Consider the following 16,962-nt stretch of genomic DNA (forward strand, 5'->3'; position numbering starts at 1 on the left):
CCTGCGCTCTAAAATAGAGCCCATGAGCCACAACTACTGAGCCCATGTGTCCCAACTACTGAAGCCCACGTGCCTAGAGCCCGTGCTCTGCAACAAGAGAAGCCACCACAATGAGGAGCCCATGCACCACAATGAAAAGTAGCCCCTGCTCACTGCAACTAGAGAAAGCCCGTGTGCAGCAACGAAGACCCAACACAGCCAATAAATAAATAAATCCAATTAATAAAGAAAAAAAAATTTCCCCTTCACTTCTGCCTTTAAATACATGGATTATTTACTATATTTTCTCCATTCCTCACTGGGAGTGGGGGGGAACCAAATAAAAAAAACACCAAGAAAGCCAGCTGCTAATTTTCTCATTTACTAGTTCCTCTATTTTATTTCTAAACTTACTGAACCCATCATTTCCACAGACTTTTCTCCAGTTGTGGAACACTACACCTCCGTAACTTTTGTGAACTGCATGGTTCTTACCGGATATGATTTTAGAAAAAAGGATATGAAATAAAAGTTGAACCAACTTTCAGCTTTAAGAATATTCCACACGGTAGTGTGCATTTAATTTGGACAAATAAATCATTCTTTGTAAACATGTAACTGAAGTCAGGTTTATTTCTTTTAATGTAAAAAAATCATTTAAAAACGGCATTACTTAAGCGATAATTCTATTCACTTCCATGGAGACATTACCCAACTACATAAACCCACATTAATATTTGAGAAATATTTAAAAACAAACTTAGGATTCTAATGAAAGATGCCTTCAAATAAATTTTTGTTTCTGAACCCAACTAGAAGGAATATGGTAACTTTGGGGACAAGAATTTCCTAAACATCCCAAAAAGCAAACCAACTAACTTTAGACTCATCTCCCTGCATTTTTTATCCTTTAGGTAGCTGGGCTATGTCACTTTTTGATAACTTCTCTTCAATTGTTTATCTATAACTTAAAAAAAAAAGACTCACTTCAGTGAACACCCAGCAAAATGCCAGCCAATCAGCAATTACCTCACTTGAGTGACACTGCTTTTACAGTTGACATTAACTCACTCCTGCCTTTCAAAGTCTGTGAATCTGTGGACTCTGAAATTCCCTAAAAACCCTGAAAGACTAGCAGTCTGCTCTGTTTAGGGGAGGCAGTATCACACCAGGATAGCTTTTCCTTAAGTAATCAATAATTTCAGCTTTGTGTTTTTTGTTTGGATATTGAATAGTGTTTCTCATTCTTTGACAGTCGACCTAAGACCCTCACTTGGCATCATTCCAAATGACACTCTTAGATAAACAAGCATAGTGAATGCGCTGCCTGTGTCCAACTTGTTTGTTCTTTGATTTTCCTATCAGATGAGTCAGACTCAACAACGACGGGTACTCCAACTGGCTGCTTGAGATCACATTGCTAAATTTGTTATCCTAGGGTTTATACCAAGTAGGTTTTTGTACAAAGCAATTAGTTTTGATTTTGGCTTGGAGTATACTATTTGATAAATATTTTTGCCATTAGTTTATAATTCTTCAGCTACCTGCTTTACTTTTGTTCATCTACTTGTGCAAAATTTTGTCTCATGTGTTTTGTTTTGTCCTGGACGTCTTGTTTCCATTCACTGAATAATGGAGTGCTCCATTTGGAGTGGATGGATGCACGGGCCTGATAAGTCTCCAATGCAATTCAAACTGGCCCCAAGCACTGAATGCTGAAGATGAGTAAAATCTGTGAGGGACCAATTCAGGCAAAGGTGAGTGACGGGCCAAACTTCACCTTGGGTCACTTAAACTTTCAAGACAGCATTACAAGGTCAGTAAACCAGGGGACTGATTATGTGGCACCTTCCCAACTTCTGTTTGGTCGGGGAACCTGAGAATCTGTTTGTAAGGACACATTTGTTAAAAAAATTTTTTAAACTCCTTCTGCCATCTTTCTGTGCTGCTATAATGGTGCATATGAAAGTCCTAGCTGATGCTCTCAAGAGCATCAATAATGCTGAAAAGAGAGGCAAGTACCAGATTCTTTTTAGGCTGTGCTCCAAAGTCATCGTCCAGTTTCTCTGATAATGAAGGATGGCTACACTGGTGAATTGGAAATCAGTGATCACGTGGGCTGGGAAAACTGTTGTGAACCTCACAGGCAGATCAAATAAGTATGGAGTGATTAGCCCCTAGATTTGATATGCAACTCAAAGATCTAGAAAAATGCCAGAATAACCTGTTCCTGTCCTCTCAGTTTGGTTTCACTGAACTGACAACTTCAGCTGGCATCACAGACCATGAAACAGCAAGACAAAAACACAGGAGAGAAAATTCTGGTATTCTTTTTCTAGGGATGTAATACAAACATGCAAATAAAATGCCTCAATGAAAAAAAAAATTTAAGCACTCTTAAATCATTTTTATTTAGGAATAATTTACATCCAGTAAAACAAGCAGATCTTAAGCACACATTTAAATGAGTTTTGGCATATGCCAATACCCTCACAACCATAAACACAGCCCTCATTAAGATTTAACACACTTCCATTACCCAGACAGTTCCCAACGTGCCTCTTCCCAGTTAATTACTCCAACACCGTTTTCTTGACTCTACTGATCTCTTATTTGTCAACGCCATACCTTTTCTAGGAAAAACTTGTCTTTTATAAACTTCCAATATAATCTTGACTCTTGCACTTACACTAGTAAATTACAAAAATGGTGACTATGACAACTGCAATGTAACAACATGACTTATGGCCAACTTTTAAAATGTCACGATTAACACTCTAAAAGCAATTATAAATACAGAAAAACTATCAGACAAAAATAAAACTCAATAATCAACTTCTCTAACTGGTATTCTGAAGCCCCAAAATAAGATGACTAAAACAGTTTCTCTTTACTCCACTGCTCAAACCTTTCCTCCCTGAATCACTGTCTCTATACTACCCACAATACTCTTCTTTTACATCTGCTCCTTACCCTGCCTCTGAAATGAACTACCTTTCTTGAGGGATTCTCAGCAAAGCAAAAATTATACTGAACAACAGCCTCTTTAAATTGTTAGAGTAGAAGTCAGAGCTATAGACACTGAATTTAAAGGCTTGTCTAGAATTTAGTTGGGAGTTATGTTTAAAGATTTTTCTAAATCTCAGGTAGACTGACATAAATCTGTTGCAGAATCCCAACTTAATTACTAATTACTTAATTTCATCATAGAGGAAAAAGGTTAAAAGCAGCAGGATAGTAAAGACCAGATTCAAATCGCCCAGCATGTTAAAAATTGGCCTTGAGGAAATAAGAACCTATTTAGGAAATACACTATTTCAGGGGTAGATTGGTCAGCATTTAAAATTGTAAACAAAATGAACACTACCTGACAGGAAACAAAATGAAATTGGCTTCAGGAAATTTTAAAGGAAGATATGTCCCTTCTTTCTGTAAATGGGCTCAGACCTGAACAGGAAAATGAAAATGAAAAATTAGAAAATCTAGAGATACTCACAAAGTAAACAAGCTAGAAAGAAAAACTAAACCAAAAGGTCTTTCTTTTCTAAGAAATGGGAGCCTATGGATGAGGACACTTGTACATACTGACTATAAAAGGTAAACATTTATGGGAACTGCATTTCTTAATGAGATGACTGAGGTCCTTCTTCCCAGTTGCTTCAGTTATCCATCAATGAGTATTACTTGTTGCTAGAATGAGTCAGGTTCATCCATATTATTGCTTCTATCAGTAATGTGTTCCTTCTACTTATTATTGATAAAAAGCATATCCATTGCATGGATATAGGTGGCATTTTCTTTATTCATTCACCAGCTCATGGACATTTGGTTTGTTTCCAGCTTGTGGATATTATAAATGCTTATCAATTTGTTTTAATTTTAGTAACTCAACCAAAAAGAATTTTTATGCGGATCCCTAAGATCACAGGAAATTGAAAACATTTCAAATTTTGAAGTAGGAAATGTGAAAGTCATCAACAGACTTTCAACTTTAAAAATACAGTGACAAAAACACATATAACTTACCAATAAGCAGCTTTCTAACAAGGAACACTGATAAGAAGGAACCACAACTTAACAGTCATTCTCTTTCATTAATTTTTTGGCCAATATTTCCCTATATGGGCAACCAAAATGTTTTAATTTAAATCCTAATAAATACCAATGCTACAGATATTATTTTCCTTAAAAAAAAAAAAAAGTCTACAAGTATGAAAGCCAAGATTTGAACTGATACCTATTTTTCAAATCTGTGCCTTCTACTACACCAGCTTTGAAAAACTCTTTACAGATTCTAAGTCTGGGATAAAAAATGGATTTGACTATAAATGCCAACTCTGATAGACTGGCAATGACCATTAGTTCTGTTTTCAAAATTTCATGTACAATTTTAAGATGGGTGAGTTATATCAGAATTTCAAAGGGATTTGTGATAACTCCTGTTTGAGACAATGAGAACAACTGTTCTCTTTCATTGAACTTCAAAGAGGGACAAATTTTGACAGCATGGCATAGTGTTTCACAGCATCTAAGTTTTAAATTCTGGTTTTGTATAACCTTGGGCAAGCCACAAAACCTTTCTGAGTTTCACTTTCCTTAGAGGGAAAATGGAGACAATAATGCCTACATGCTAAGGTTGTGAGATGGATACATAAGAGCGTAAATTCCACAAAAACAACAATTTTTGTCTGTTTTATTACATCTCCAGAACCTGAAACAGTAACTGGCATATAGTACATGCTCAACTAATTAAGAAATGAAATGCAGCGATTTCCTTCAAGAGTATTTGCATATAGTAATAATCAATAAAAGATAGCTTTTAAAATAATTATAATAGCAATGGTCTGGGCTACTGCTCAATACAGTGTAGCAGAACTAATGTTCCCTAAGTTGAGAATCACCACTCTACCCTTTTACCTACTAGCTCAATAAAACATTAAGAATGCAGGAGGAGGACTGCTATCCAGCTTTTGCCTAATTTAGAAAGTTTCTTCTAGGTAGGAAAAGAGAGAAACTGCATAGCCCAAAACTATTTTCGAATCATCTGTGGGTTTCTACCCTTAATTTAGTCCTCCTGTCACTACAACCAGTTTGGAATGTGTTAAAATCAACTGATGTATTATAACTCTTTAGCTACACTTACCATATTTCACTAAATCTAAGAAGCACTTTTAGAACACATTCAACAACTCTGAAACTGGAATGTACCTTACAGCAACCTCCCGGGTCAATACAAAACAAAAAGCATCAGTATTTTGAATCATTTAAAAATGTAGTGTAGGGAGAAAGACTGGGAAATAACCCTCTTGTAAGTCTTTAAAAAAAATATCACTACACAAAAATCCTTTAATATTGGTGTTTTCTCTGGCCCTTAATATTACTTACACAATTTATTGTACTTTATTGTACTGTAATTTAAATTATTGTACTGTAATTCTGAAGACCTGGGAAGAATTTCAGTATTACTACTTTAGGAGTAGTGAGAAAATCCTGAGATTGTAATGTAAAATGAATTTTAATTCTCTTGCATTTTATACATGTATATATATGGTGGTGGATTGTCTTTCTTCTCTTTCTGCTTATTTTTTTCCTGTCAGTTTTATTACTAGTAAACAGTAAATTTTTAAAATACACAAATGAAAATTAAAATGAGAAGGTGAAAGGAGTTGTGGAGTTGTCTTGTAATCACTCCATGTTATTTTAACTTAAAAATATTGATAACTACTGGCATTTAAAAAAAGGTAGGGGGAATTGGACGAAGGTAGTCAAAAAGTATAAACTTCTCGTTGTAAGTACATAGTAGGGATGTAATGTACAACACGATAAATATAATAACACTGATTATGTTATACAAAAGTTGTTAATAGAGTAAATCTTAGCAGCTCTCGTTACAAGGAAAATATGTTCACTAACTTATTGTGGTAATCATTTCATGATGTGTCTAAGTCAATTCATAATGCTGTACACCTTAAGCTTATACAGTGCTGTATGTCAATTTCACCTCAATAAAACTGGGGGGGGAAAGTGTCCATTAGAAAATCAAAAATGCCAAGCTTAGCCAGTCACTTAACTCACAATGAGTAATAATTAAAAAATATTGGACTTCCTAGGTGGCGCAGTGGTAAAGAATCTGCCTGCTAATGCAGGGGACACAGGTTCGAGCCCTGCCCTGGGAAGATTCCACATGCCACAGAGCAACTAAGCCCGTGTGCCACAACTATTAAGCCTGTGCGCCACAACTACTGAGCCCATGTGCTGCAACTATTGAAGCCCACACGCCTAGAGCCCATGCTCCACAACGAGAGAAGCCACTACAATGAGGTGCCTGTGCACCACAATGAACAGTAGCCCCAGCTCACAGCAACTAGAGAAAGCCTGTGTGTAACAATGAAGACCCAACGCAGCCAATAAATAAATAAATTAATTAAAAAAATATTAATGTTGGCAAAAAAAAGTATTTTTCAGATAAATAACATGCTGATTGTGACATGTTTAAAGAAAACAGACAAGCTTAAAAGAAGAACCAATTAAAATTCTTTTAATTCTATTTTCAAACCTCTTCTCAAAAAGGGCTAAGAGACAGTTAACTATTGAAAATTACAAAATTAAACATCTGAAGTGCTTTATAGAAAAAGAAATACTCCATAAAATCTAAATATTGACATTTTAAACATTTTCCTCTCATGTCAAAGCAGTATTTGTCTTTTTATTAATTATCATGCTAAAATATCTAGGAAGAAAAGATAAATAGGGTAGCAAAGGATTTAAGTTCTAAGTACTTGGACTGTATTCTGAGAAGCCTGCTGATCTGTTGTGTCTTCTTGTACATAAGCAGGAAATAAGGATTAAGATACACACACAAAAAGATACAAAGTATCTTAGAAATTATTAGAAGTATATTAGAAATTATTAACAGATGGTAACTATACATTATGGTGATCATTTCATAACTTTCGTAATGTATATAAATGCTGAATCACTTGAAACTAATATAACATTGTCAGTTATACTTCAATAAAAAAATTAACAGAGTTCTGACTACTATGTATTATTGCGGTGAACTGCCATTTAAAGAAATGGGAAGAACAATTAAAACTTTTATAATCAACAGAAAAACTGACACTGAAAGAAACTAACAACCTTCAAGTTAAGGGCAACATCATCAGAAAATGTTAGATGAAGATATGTTAGCAATGGGGGATACCTCGGCTAAACATTTTGCCAAAAATTATGGTACTATTGGTCAACTGTAAAACATTCTAGTTTTAATTTCCAATGTAGGTGATGGAATTTGACTTTGTTGGTTTATATATGCTCTCTTTTACGGCATTTATCCGAAAAAACTGAATGCAGTTTGGAAGTTATCTGTAATGAATTGTAAATTAACAATAACCTCTTTATATGTTAATCTGAGATTCCAGAATTATTTGAATCAAGCTTTAATCTATGAACTCACCAACTATATTAACTCATTAATTATTGAGGGAATCTCAGATCCCCATTTTTTGGGGTGGTTAAACAGGAAAGAACATAGAATATATGCAAAATGAATTTATCAACAGTGCCACCTCTCATTTATACTTCTTCATCAGCAAGAAGGTGCATATATACAAGTAGACATTTATACAGTTATAAATATGAAGCACAATTCACACAGCTTTCCCAATCTAACATTACAGATGAAGAAAGTCAATTACATTTGTAAAGAACTAACAAAACACTGAAAATTCCACTATGGTTACAACTAGCAGCGTTTTCTACACTATTTTTTCAAATACATAAATATTTCTGCTACCTATCTTTGAATTAAAAAAAACTGGGGGGTAATTTTGGGTATTATATATGCCATTTGCAATCAAAGATTCCTAATTTTAGTTACTTGCATAGATCCCCTAAAATTTGCATGACTACAACCAACTTCTGGATCAACTGAAGTAAGTGATACATTAGAGACTTATCTTTGCTTTCATTGGTTCTTTTCATCAATTTAAGATGTTTTATTCTAGTCTCAGAGAAAATCACAGCAAAGACATGTAATGACAAGAAAACAAAACCTCTTAGGGTTCCTTCTCAAGTCAAGTTTCAGTGGCTGCTTCATAATTGCTTGAAATGAAAGTTGAGGAAAGAAGACATGAAATCTACATTAAGTTCAGTAAATTTACCTAAGATAATATTTCATCAGTCAGAAATGATTGGCATTTTTACGAAAATACAAAACAATAATGGATGCTATAATGATTCTGAGCAGAAAATTCTGAAGACATTTATGAGTCAAAGAAAATAAAAATTTAGTAAAGTTTTAGTCTAAATGTATTCACTATATGAAAGTACATATCAAAAAGCAAACAAGTGATTCAATTATCTACCATTCTGTATTGCATATTTTTCATTAACATTACCTAGAGCACACCCAAGTTCAGATATTACTGTCCGCAATTAAGAACTACAAAAGTAAATCTAAAAATCGAGAGAATTTAAAATAGCATTACAAAATGACAAATAGATGTACTAAAAAAACCTCTTGGCTATTTACTTCACGTTGACATTTACTGAAGACCTACTCTGAACCAAGAATTGTGCTAGAACCCGAAGATTAAAAAAGAAAATCTAAGAAATGACACCTTCTATCTGTATTACAGCATTCAATATTCAACATACATACGTGAGTGCCTTCTATATGTTAGGCTCTGTTCTAGGCAAAGAGAATAAAGCAATGACTAAAAAGACACTGCCCCAATAATTTTCAATCCAGAGGCGGGGAAAACAAATAAAACCAATATAAAATGTTAATTTGACAAGCACTATGGAGAAAAACGTATAAAACAAGTTAAGGGAGATAGTGTGGGAACGGAAAAATTATTTTAATCAGGGTGGTTATGAAGGACTTCCGTTAAGGTCAAAGCATGATATAGCTCAGTATGCAGTCATTTTGACAAATTGATATTAAATCCTATTTTCAACAAAAGAAAACAGGCTTTGTTTCATTAGGCTTTGTCCTGTTCAGGATTTTTAAATCAACATTTTTGGTGGGGTGATGTTCCAATTAATTTGTGGCTGAAGTTAAATTTGGATTTGGGAGAGCCACAGAAGTTTGTCTGTGACCCACAAGAGAGCTCATGGCTTCAATGCTCCTTCTTCCTTTGCTAATAGGGGTATAAATGGGATTTCTGGAGGAATCTAAACATTAGTCGGTCTTATGAGGCACCGTCATTCAACATGTACAAAATGCTCCTGGGTGATTTCCTTTGCCAGCTCTATACAGGAGGATATTCATGATTCCCTGCATTGTGCAGAAAGAAGCACACAGATCAGGATAGAATGCTCCTGACTCACAAATACTCAGGATGCAGTCCTTAGGAGGGTAGTGTCAAAGAAACATCTTTGAAGTACTCTCATACTATCTCAGCCCACAGTGATCATTCCTCTTTCTGACAGGCCACACCAAATATTTTAGGACTTGATTATATACTATCTTGTATTGTTTTCTAAGAGGAGACAAAAAGCTGTATAAAGCAACATTATCTGTGATTTAAGAGGTCTGGCTCTATTTTAAAAGTTAAATAATTTGAGATAAATAACTTTGGTAATAAAATACAATGATAATGTAAATATTCTTTTCCTAGCTTCATAATGGAGGTTTAATATTATAGACATTTTACAATTATTATCTTTCAAATATAATACAGATAAAACTAAATAAAAAGATTGGAAACAATAAGGACAATCTCCCTATTCATAGGCTGTCCTATGGGAAAATCTGTCAACAACTACTGGGCACTCAACCAAGACAAGATGCAAAGGCCTTCTACATTTTCTTCTTCCTTCTCTGGCATGCTAGTCCAAGATGCTTTGTGCAGTTAAGGCTTCTTTCAAACTAATTTAAGATTAGGGCATGGGCATGAGGTTCTCCCCCAACTATCACCCCAAATGAAGAGACTGGTTGTACAGGGGATTATACATATTGATTACGGGGATTAAGATTGGGAAATAAAATACAAAAAGAAGTAAAAAGTGGTTGCAAGGGAAAAGTCTATATACAAAACATGTAAAAAATGTGGCCTGGGGACCAAATGTCACCAGGCTGACCCATAAAACATCGAATAACAGATTCTAATTAAAGACTGCTTTAATTCTATCCAGGATAAAATATAATACACAATGAAATCAAAGGAATTAAGAAAACTTTTTTATATTAATCCAGTAACAAAATCTGTAATCACAAGGTTACCTTGAAAATGCTCGAAATCAAGATTATCTTGAAAAGCAAATACATTGATTCTTTTTTTTTTGAAATGATGGACCTATGTTTTAATAACACAAAGCAATCCTATATTTTAAGAAGGTGAAATCAAACAAATAATCAACTGATATATTTAGAGATGTTCCTTAACCAAGTCTGGCCAATTCAATAAATAAGTCATTTGGCTATGTCTGAGCATCAAACTTAGTTTTTCCTTATACCGTAAAAGTAAAAATTATACTACCTTTGCAGTCCAGGGTGGTAAAACATGGATTCTAGAAATAAGAAGACCTAGAACTGGCTATCTATGCAATTTACCAGTGAGTTGTCACTTATTTCTAGGCTTGTGTTTTTATCTGTAAAATATGGACAATGAAAATACCAATTTCACAGAGTTGATGGGCAGATTAAATAAGAACATACATTGTCTATAAAAGCCTTAAGTGTTAGTCATTACCATCATCAACTAGATGCAGAGTGGCTGTTATTTATTTATTTTGGTGTCCCCTATTTGGTGTAAAAATGTTTGTTGAATAAAAGAATGACTAGCTGAAGAATAATAACTGATTTCCAGCAAAGGAAAGAACTACTTAGATTTCTGAAGACCACTAACAAGTTACTTTTTTAGGTAAACTGCCATTTAAGTTAATCAGTTATTGACAGATGTCAAGAAGCCCAATGGAAAATGAATTACACAAATCTTAACATTAAAAAAAAAAAAGAGGGGACTTCCCTGGAGGTCCAGTGGTTAAGGCTCCACACTTCCACTGCAGGGGGCACGGGTTTGATCCCTGGTTAGGGAACCAAGATCCCGCATGCCGTATGGCGCGGCCAAAAAAATAAAGATAAGAAAAAATACATGAGACACTTTGGGCATATATCTTACAAAAACAAAACAAAACAAAACTAGTTTCTTATACTTGCCTTGTAGGAATTGTAATTTCAATAGAAAAGAAAATGTTCTACAGTAGGAACAGTACTAAAACCAACAACTTTTGGGTTCCAGAGACGCCTACTCTCAACCCCATAATCTGACATTCTTTATTATTAACATTTCATAATTCCTTTCCATTAAAATTCTCCAAACAGCTACAGTCAAATTAAAATTCTCCCAAAACATTATTGGTAACTCTAGCAATCTTCCTATCCTCAAGTTGTTTAGCTACAACACCCCCTTACATCCCCTCCAGTTTGAAATTCTGTGATCTTAAATTATATTATAAATGAAGGGCTAAGTAAGACACTTAACTACTGGTTCCTGAAGGCAAATGACACTACTTCTCCCACTGAATACTTTCTGGAAAAGACGATACTTGCTTTCTCCTTTCCGCCTCCAACTCCCAAAGTAGTATTTTAGCAGCTAAAAAGAGGATTACTGTGCTCTCTTCTCACTCCTAAATAATTAAAATTAACGAATTCAAATGTTAAAAAATTATTTTTTGGAGGAAAATTAAGAGGTCCAAACACTACCTCATACACTCTTTAAAAAAAAAAACTTCTAACAGGGAACTACAAAATAAATATAAAGTTAAAATGAGTATTGCTTATCCCATTTGTTTTCTGAGTTGTCTGACTCTCTCATAATGAGGAGAAATGGTAAACGTTTCCAATCTGACTAATTTATATTCTGCCAAGAAAGGTCTCTGTGAACTAGATTTCTAAATCTAGTGGAGCATAGAATGTGTAGACCGTCAAACTGTTCATAGCATTTTCTCTATTCTGACCATATTTATAATACCTCACGTAGGAAAAAAATTCTTCCTTTGCCCTTTTAATGGATTAATATTGCCAGTAAATGAAGCTTATTCCAACACATACTATGACATGCAATTTAAGGTCATGTTTCCATTTTTATGACTGAATTTTTTACTGTAGTCACCTTTCGGTTCAGTACTTGATCACATCTCTGAGAGAACATATTAACTAGAGCATAACAATTTATCAGTAGTCTGACAACTGCAGAAGAACCATATAAAGTAATCTTAATAGATTTCCCAGTCGAGTCAGTACATGAGCAAGGCAGTTAAGTGACAAAAAAATGGAGATCCCAACAATGTTTCAAGATCAGGCAAGGAGAAATAATGGGGGCTCAAGATCACCTTATTAGTTTCTATCAGATCCCTCCAAATAGGCTGAATTTCTGTTGAACTCTACCCTGCTCCCCAAATCTTTGGACATGTCCTAAAAATTAACCTGTCAGTTTTTTCCCTCTTGTCAGATCTAGCTGTAAATTCTGTAGGCATACATAATGACTCAAAGATCTGCTGTGTCTTCTGAACGGAATTTAGGTAACACAAGCATGGACATTAACTTTATCATTTGCTATATATATATCTTAGAATCCGACACACACACACACACACACAGGCCTTGGTTAACTGTATTTTAAATTGAAAAAAAAAAAAAAAAGGTAAAATAGGAAAATATAACAACATTTAAGAGCACAGACTTTAGATCTGATTTCCTGGGTCAGAACGCTGGTTCTAACACATAATAGCTAAGTGACCTCGGTCATGTTACTTAACCTTTCTGTGCCTCATTTCCTCATCTGAAAACAGGGGGAAAAAAAAACAACAGAACTTACTTCTTAGAATTAAAAAAAATTCAACTAAAAAAACTTATTCCACGCCAAATGCTTAACACAATGAGTAACACATAATAAGCAGTTGGTAAATGGTAACTAAAAAAATTTTTTATCCTCTCTAGCTATCTACAGTGCTTAGAACCTGAAGCACCTAAAAGACCTCCAAGGCATACTACAGTATACTATAGAAAATTGTATACCCAGAGGAGTGGTCATTTGTCTCTCTTCTTCACCCCATTACCAAGTCTGATCCAGTCTACCTTGATGTCTCTGAAATCAATTTCATTCTCTCCACTCCATTACCTCATAAGAGCTCTCATAATTTCTCACGTGGAAAAAGGGGGATACAGGATGCAAATATGAAGGGAAAACAGTAATTTATTATACACTTGAATGTCCATGACCAGATAAGAGATGCTAGTTTTAACTGTGAAGAGCAAGAGACAGGGCATTCCAGAAATTTGAGAAAAAACAAATATGACAGCTATATGTCACCAGCTTTTATATCCCAGAAGATGCTTTGTAAGTTTAGAACTGTAAAATGTTTACAGTATTTGTACTGTTAGCTCGGAATCAAGTCGAGTTTACAGAACAAAATGCTATGGGTGCACAAAAGAGAACTGCCTGCCTGTAAGGATCTATCAGGCAAGGTTACCCTAAGTGAATATTTAAGCCAGACCAGTGGATATTTTAAGGGAATGGGAGGTTCACTGGGAAATGAGGGCATTCTGGGAAAAAGGACTAGCATGAGAGAATTCATTACATCATGAGTGAGTGGGGAAGTGGGTTATACAAGAGGAACCGGATCCTTCACCTGCATTCTATAAGAAACTGAGAAACAAAGAGTTTGTAAGTTGGGAAACTATATGAACATTATCTGTGTTTTAGAAAGAATACAGAAGCGGAGTATTAGTTTTCTGAACTCTGGGAATTCAGCAGGAGTTTACTGCAGGTAAGAGATGGTGACCTAAGTCAGCGCAGTGGCAGAAGGAATAAAGACAAGGGATATTTGAGAAATTTCTAAGTCAGAATCAGGAGAACATGGGGACAGACTAGATTGGGTGAGGAAAGGAAAATGAGATGCAGCATGATCAAATGGATAGTGAGGCCATTAAACCAGATAGGGAGCCTAACAGGAAAACACTTGGTTTAGTAGATATCTTTTATCTTGTGGAACAGGTCTCAAAGACAGTGGAGGAAAAACTGACAATAGCATGGACATGGCAGTAGCATCTTTTATTCCTACAAACATTAGAACATGCTCAATGCCTGTGTTCAAAAGGCTTCAGGTATAGAACAGAACACTGATCTGTTTAGCAAGATTATAAATGTACCATGTGTAATTTATTTCACTCAATATTTCTGGCTTATTAATTTGAAATATACAATTCATATTTAGATGATTATAAATCTCAATTTCAAGGTTTTATAATTTTAGTTGTAAGCCTTTATCAAATTAACTTCAATGGAGTCTTTTGCCAGTTATGAGAAAAAGAAATATGAACAGAAAAAATTAATACTGTACAAAACCAAAAACCTTTCTAGGTTTAATGAGTTTTTCAGTGTAAAACACTCAGTGACCAGCTTGTATTGTATGTACAATAAACCATAACATATAAAAATCATTTGCCTACACTGTGTCTTTGGACTTGGTCATTTTTCTCTTTACCTGAAGCCTTTTGTAAACAGGGCAGAGTAAACACCTTACATACTATTTCTGATTTCTCTAGAATAAACAGATACTACGGCTATGGTGATACCATTGCCAGTGTTTACTTCACATTCTTTTAAGGTCTAGCCTAAAAATAAAATCTATTAAGAATCAACAAAAACTACTACAAGCAAAGAAGTGCAAATTTCCCCCTTCTCTTGTGAAAAGGACACTGTTTTTTAATCAACTTGAAACTAAGTGTTCCCATTTTCTTGTCTTCTCAAATCTTTTCATCACCCAAATCTGACCTTACATTTCTATATAGTAATATAATGTTGGATACACTTGCTTTAAAGGCACAAGTAATTTTTCTACAACAATGTGGTCCAGGATTTAAGCTGGTAACAAGTCTCACAAGGCGACAAAAAGAACCACAAAAAGCTAAAATAACACCAAGAGGACTCTATTCACATTCTTAAAACAAGAAAAATAACGAAAGGATAACAACCAAGTGAACCATCCCAGAAGAGCCTATTTTAGCCAATAGATTAATCAAATTAAGGACACTATTATTATTCCACATAGCCCCATGAGGCACATTAAAATTTTATCACTACAAAATGGGGGGAACAAAAAAGAAAAAAAAAAGGATGGGGGTGCAGAATCAAGTTTTTTACACTCTTCTTTGGTATAAGTAACAATATTTTTAATGGCTCTTTTCCAACAATACTACCAGGCATAGCGCATGTTCCAGAATAGTTTATGTCCCACAATGGTTTAACGCTGACAACATTTGTAAGGATTTTTAGTAGCCACCTTATATACCTGCTATTAGAGAGATCTAAGCCATGGAGTTCTCTGATTTACATAACATAAACACATACAAAAACTAATTCCAGCACAGGAATGACTAGGCACACACTACCCTAGATGTTTCCTTATAAACACAGTCTCTGTAAATCCATGATCAAAGCTTAAACCGCTTTAAGAGGAAAATTTCAAGCTGCCTTGGACTTTGCTATATCTAATAAAGTACATTTAAATAAAGCATTAATCATCTGACAGATGATACAATTTTTATTTAAAAAACTTAGTAGCACCACCTTCTGATAAGGATATCACGATGCCATACACAAATATTTTCCTAGATAATTAATCAAATGCACTTTTGTATTTTCATTTGAACATTAAAGAATGTCTATCCAAAATAAGTAATATTCAGAAACTTAATAAATAAAAGCCCAAGTGTCCCAACACCCCTCTCCCACCAAGCCAACTGCCTAGTTATCAAGCATTTATTAAACTGTGCTAACACACAGTGATAAGCAAAAACGACAGCTACATCATAAAGTGAAATCAAGGTGACCAACAGTTCTGGTTTTAGCACTCAGAGTCTTATGTCCCAAGAAATCCTCAGTCCTGAGAAAAACTAGCTGGCTGATCATCTTTGGTGGACTACATACTGATAGGAATTTGCTTCCTCTCATGTTTCATGATTTTAAAGATGTGGAACTGTGAAGAGTTAGAAAACATCTTGCAAATATACTACAAAGCTTATCTTTTTCACAACAATCATACTTTTCTCTGAAATAAAACATGGAAATTAAAAACCAAACTGTGTACAGTATTTAGTATAAAAGCCATGTTTGAATGTTTATGGTAACAAACAATATTTGTGTAGCCTTTACAATTTACAATGTATTTTGACACGAGTTTTCTCATTTGGATAAAAATCCAAGGAATCTGTCATGAAGGAACACTGTCCCTTGCTTAATTAGAAAAATACAGCTTTGGGACTTCCCTGGTGATGCAGTGGTTAAGAATCCACAGGCCAATGCAGGGGACATGAGTTTGATCCCTGGTTGGGAAGAACCCACATGCCAAGGAGCAACTAAGCCCGTGTGGCACAACTACTGAGCCTGTACTCTAGAGCCCGCAAGCCACAATTACTGTGCCATGCACCACAACTATTGAAGCCCGCGCACTCTAGGGTCCATGTGCAACTACTGAGCCTGTGTGCTTAGAGCCCATGCTCCACAAGAGAAGCCACCACAATGAGAAGCCCGTGCACTGCAACTAAGAGTAGCCCCTGCTTGCCGCAGCTAGAGAAAGTCCTGTGGCCAGCAAAGACCCAACAGAGCCAAAAATAAATAAATAAATAAAATTAAAAAAAAAAAATAGCTTTCACTGAATTAGTATCTGAATATTCATTAAGTGCAAGTGATAATGAGGGTTGCAAAGATGAACAAAACATACTTGCTCTCAAGAAGCTTAAAATTTTGTAAGAAAAATGAGACAAAAATCATGCAAAATATCATGGAAAACACAAAAATACTACGGAAATCCAAAAAAAGGTCAGGAACAGATATGAAGGAGATGGCAATTGACTAAAAGTTATAGCATTAAAGAAAACATACCAGGGGAAAGAGAAGTGAGAGCAAATGCACAGAAGGCAGCAAAATGTAGGAATAGGATTAGACTGCAACCAAAAGCACGGTCTGGGTGGAT

At 34.9% G+C, this 16,962-nt stretch overlaps 1 protein-coding gene and 1 pseudogene across 2 annotated transcripts in view; one reads left to right on the forward strand and one right to left on the reverse strand.

Moving 5' to 3' along the window:
* RAP1B (RAP1B, member of RAS oncogene family) overlaps positions 1-16,962 on the reverse strand; it is a 43,765-nt gene that overhangs the window by 11,886 nt on the left and 14,917 nt on the right. Inside the window, exon 2 of one of the 2 annotated variants that reach the window (XM_057741856.1) lies at positions 3,347-3,426. The exons of the other annotated variant lie outside the window; for it this stretch is intronic. The gene's annotated coding sequence lies outside the window, so the exon portion shown is untranslated. The remainder of the gene's footprint in view (positions 1-3,346; positions 3,427-16,962) is intronic. 2 annotated transcript variants of the gene reach the window in all.
* On the forward strand, positions 1,930-2,318 carry LOC130856876 (40S ribosomal protein S15a-like; annotated as a pseudogene).

The sequence above is a fragment of the Hippopotamus amphibius genome, chromosome 7, assembly GCF_030028045.1.
Source record: "Hippopotamus amphibius kiboko isolate mHipAmp2 chromosome 7, mHipAmp2.hap2, whole genome shotgun sequence".
Taxonomy (NCBI): domain Eukaryota; kingdom Metazoa; phylum Chordata; class Mammalia; order Artiodactyla; family Hippopotamidae; genus Hippopotamus; species Hippopotamus amphibius.